Here is a 5,000-nt window from a genome sequence, read left to right as displayed (position 1 = left end):
ATAAACTCGCCTTCAATATAAAAAAAAACAAATTTCGTCTTATTATACAACACCAATGAAATACCAAGGGAGCTTTCGCTCGAAAACATGATATCTTCACAAGTGAAACGATCGCTGTTGCCATGGTTACATATAAAAAATTGCGCCTTTAGATGCCTTTTGTGAAATTATTTAGTATTTCATTGGTGTTTATATAATAAATAGAATATTACATGGCCGCTTGGAAATACGAAATTTCTCTTCTCATGGTGTAATATTGTATTACCGAAATTGTCTTCGGGCGCTCAATTTTCTTGATACCACACGTTTGTTGATCTGTTGACCATCTGAGCTGAAGCTGTTTTTGTAGTAATTAAGGGTGCGTTCGACTGACCCTATTACGGAATAAGAATAGGTGTAGTGATGGTTTGAAATAGTATGTTTAAGCCACTAGGATGTTAAAGACATGTTTAAAATTTCATGTGAATCTCTCTAAAAGCCAAGGATTTCTGACTTCTATTCTATGAATTCCTATTCCGGAATACGGTCAATCGAATGCATCCCAACATTGTACGTGCAATACTAGTACTTATGGAAAAGCATTTTACCACACGAAAATGGACTGTTGTAAAGTGTGACTATTTCCCCTTGAAATAATAAACATTCAGTTGCTCTTGCACATTGACATTGTTCTTAAGTATTAAATATTTCCTTTCGTAATCTCTCTCATTGTAATTATATTAATTAGCTATTTTATCTTTGCTCCACCCCCAACTCGATTAGCTTTGCTAAATTTGGGTGGACAAACGTTTCTTTGTAATTAGTATTGTATGTAATAAACGTTGTTTTTCACAATCTGTTTGTGTAACCGTTTGTAATTTTATAATAATTGTATTGGATTCACCGTTTCCTTCTTCTGTAGCGATATATCGATAAATATGTGCACGAACCAATGCTAAATAAACGTTGTATTACCTTACTTGCGGTTTACTGCCGTTCTTTCGCCTCGGAAGTGGTATTTTGAGCAATTTTGAAGATTTCGAGTTTGCTGTTTACCGTACCTCTTAATAGAAGAACAAGGGTGGATAGTAATTTTTGTACGGCTGCAGCGCCAGGGCGATTTTTTCCCAGGAAATCGCATGTCTCCGCTTTCAAACTTCGCATGAGAATGGCCGAAAGATCCGCGCTTCTTCTCGTCATTTCTCGATCAAAACCCGTCCAAACTGCCCGGAGCTAGGCCTCGAAGAAAATCGAGCGGTCGAAATCCGTAATCAGATTGGGTGTAAGTTTTGATTGTAACCTGGCCTTCGTCGAAGGCGGACGTGTTCTTGCTAGCTCCTTTAGATGAAATTCAAAGCTTGTAAAATAATGTAATCAACGAAGGCTGCTTGGCTTTCATTCGCTTAAATAACATGGGAAAAGAAGACGCCCGAGCCGATAGTCGCAAACGGTTAAGGGAAAGCGGCTCACAGACTGACGGGGAAGATGCGTTCGATGAAGCCGACGGCCATTGTCTTAGCAAACTAGATGAAGTCAATGAAAAGCTTGACAAAGTGCTAACAAGACTCGGCGAGTTAGAGGCTATGCAAGGTAGAGTGGTAGAATTGGAAAAAGAAAACAAAAGTTTACAAGAAAGCCTGAACATCGCTCAAAAAGACATCGTCGACCTGAATTTGTCTTCAACCGCCACGTGTGCAACACTGGAAACCCACGCAAAGAATCTGGAAGACCTCAATGCTAAAATAAAACATCTTGAATGCCGCAACATCAAGTTAGAAGCATACACAAGACGTGAAAATTTAAAAGTGTTTAATGTTCCAGAAGGAAGAGGTGAGTCAACTTCTGCTGAAGATCAATTAAAAAAAGTGATGCGCGATAAACTTAAGATCCCAGAGGAAGATATCGAACAAATCCGTTTCGAACGCGTTCACCGCATCACTACTAAGAAGAATACCAGTCGAGGACAGAACTCCAAACCTAGGCCTATTATAGCTAAATTCAGCTTCTTTCAAGACAAGGAGTATGTTTGGTCTTTTGTTAAAAACTTGAAAAACACCAACATTTCAATTGCGAATGATTTCCCCCGGGAAATTGATGAAATACAGAAAACGTTATATCCCATCTTGAAAAAGGCCAAACAGAGAAAGCAAACAGCCTATTTTAAAGTTGATAAGCTAATTATAAACGGGCAAATCTACAGAGGTGAAGAAACAACCAATCTCCCATACTATGGTCTCATTATGGACACAAGAAACAGCGGAAACCAAAGCCAAAGCGGTCACAGCGCGACAGCACATCTATAGTTTAATTTAGTTTAAGGTTTATGTGTGTAAAAAGTGTTAAACTACTTAACCCTTCTTGTTTAATTAGAAATGTGAATGCTCCGGAAACTTCTTACTTCATACGTTACTGTATGTTTTTTTGTAGATTAATAATTTGTTTTAGGCGAATATTATCGGTTTATGTGCATTATACTTTCTTGCACTCTGCTATACCATCGTTTTCATTTTCGTTTTATATGACTTCTTCTATAATATCACTCCCCCGATTGAGCTACAATGACCGATCATTCTCTTAATCTACTATCTCTCAATGCGAGGGGACTAAGCAATTTCAGAAAAAGGCGAACAATTTTCACGTGGTGTCGGAAACGAAACTCGGATATAATATTCCTGCAAGAAACTCATTCGACATTGTCAACACACTTAAAATGGAAAAACGAATGGGGTGCAGAACTTATTTGCTCCCATGGGAGCTCAAACTCTCGAGGTGTTGCAATCTTGATCAAAAAAGGTCTTGACTGCGTTATTCACTCTCAGATTGTAGATACATCGGGGAGGTATATCGTTCTTAAAGCCGCTATCAAAGATAAAATGTATGTTCTTGTAAACATTTATGCACCAAACAAAGACGAAGACATCATTAAATTCCTCAAAAATGTGTTAACTAAGCTGCAGACCGAAAATTTAGATTCAGAAGAAAATATTGTGATTGGAGGTGATTTCAATTGTCCTCTGAATCCTACACTGGACAAAAAAGGTGGCATAATGACACCTAGGAAATCTGTGATAAATTCCATCAATGATGTCCAAAGTCAATTAGATCTTGTAGATATATGGAGAGTTAAAAACCCACAAACTAAAAGTTTTACCTGGAGTCAACAATTTCCGCCGATATTTTGTCGCCTGGATTATTGGTTGATCTCTAACAATTTACACGACTGGGTCAAAGCCACAAATATAATCCCCGCCATCAGAACTGACCATTCTGCTATCTATTTAGAATTTGGGAACGTGGACAAAGAGGCTAAGGGTCCTGGGTTCTGGAAGATGAACACCTCCATATTGGAGGATGATGAGTACATTGATGACCTTACAAAAATGGTACCAATTTGGATCACGGAAGGCCGAAAAGAACTTTCAGACCACCGTAACATTTGGGACTGGATAAAATATAACATAAGAGCTCATGCTATAAAATATTCCAAAAAGAAGGCAAAGGAGAGAAACGAAAGAGGATCAAAACTTGAAAAAGAATATACTGAAGCGAAACAGGTTTTCGAAACGAACCCCAATGATTCGAATGGCGACAATTTAAATGCGGCTAAGGATAAGCTCGAATCATTTTATGATGAAAAAGTCAACGGAATAATAATCCGTGCCCGAGCACGATGGCATGAACACGGCGAGAAAAGTACCAAATACTTCCTAAACTTAGAAAAAAGAAATCATGTAAAAAAGCATATAAGGAAACTAGTAATAAGCGGCGTCGTAAAGACAGATCCCTATGACATTCTTCAAGAACAAAAACGTTTTTATCGAGAGTTATACAAAAGTTCAAATAGTGATGCGGAAAACCGTCAGAACATTGTAAAGTTTCTAGAGAATTTGAATATACCTCAATTAACCGAAGAACAAAAGTTGACCTGCGAAGACAAAATTTCAGCTGAGGAATGTTACAATATCCTCGAAAGCTTTCAAACCAACAAAACTCCTGGGAATGACGGAATTCCTATAAAATTCTACAAAGTGTTCTGGCCTTTAATAAGCGATCCTTTTCTTAAATGCGTGAACGAAAGCTTTGAAAAAGGTGAAATGTCTTGTTCTCAAAAACAAGCGGTAATTACTCTAATAGAAAAAAAAGGAAAAGATCGTTCATATATTGAGAACTGGCGTCCAATCTCTCTCGTAAACGTTGACACAAAAATTATGTCTAAAGTGATCGCCATTAGAATTAAAAATGTTCTTCCAAACATTATACACCACAACCAAACTGGATACGTGAAAGACCGATATATCGGCGAAACAATTAGATCAGTTTTCGATATTATGGATTTCGCTGCAAAAGAAAGTATCCCGGGACTAATGATGTTTATTGATTTTGAAAAGGCATTTGATAGCGTAGAATGGGAATTTCTTCTCTATTGTTTGAAATCCTTCAATTTTGGCCCTAATTTTATCCATTGGGTCCAAACGTTCTACAGAAAAATACAAAGTTGTGTGATAAACAATGGACTTTCATCTGAATATTTTAAATCTTGAACGTGGGGTACGGCAGGGGGACCCGCTCTCTCCTTACCTCTTTGTAGTTACTATAGAAACATTAGCAATTGCGATTCGACAAAATAAGGATATCAAAGGTATCTCTATTGGGAATGAGGACACAAAAATTCTTCAATACGCAGATGATACGACAGCAATACTTGCCGACGCAAGCTCTGCTACTGCTCTTTTTAGGTTGTTAGATGAATTCAAGATTGTCTCTGGCTTAAAAATTAATTGTTCCAAAACGGAAGCTATGTGGATAGGTTCTTCAAGGAACTGTAAAGCACAGCCTTTTGGAATTAAATGGCCTAACGAACCGATAAAAGCTTTAGGAATTTATTACACGTATGATCAAAAATTGCTTCTTGAAAAGAATTTCATAGAAAGATTAGACAGTATTAAAAACCTGACTAGAATTTGGTCCTCTAGAGGACTTTCTATTTATGGAAAAATTACACTTATCAAATCTCTATTAAT

The 5,000-nt window shown here is 37.3% G+C and overlaps 1 protein-coding gene across 1 annotated transcript in view; it reads right to left on the bottom strand.

Moving 5' to 3' along the window:
* Positions 1 to 5,000, bottom strand: part of LOC138037881 (short transient receptor potential channel 7-like) — a 108,920-nt gene that overhangs the window by 93,491 nt on the left and 10,429 nt on the right. The window lies entirely within an intron of this gene.

This window comes from Montipora capricornis, chromosome 2 (assembly GCF_036669925.1).
Source record: "Montipora capricornis isolate CH-2021 chromosome 2, ASM3666992v2, whole genome shotgun sequence".
Classification (NCBI taxonomy): domain Eukaryota; kingdom Metazoa; phylum Cnidaria; class Anthozoa; order Scleractinia; family Acroporidae; genus Montipora; species Montipora capricornis.
The sequence above is the reverse complement of the archived record's forward strand: the minus strand, read 5'-3'. Positions and strand labels throughout refer to the sequence as shown.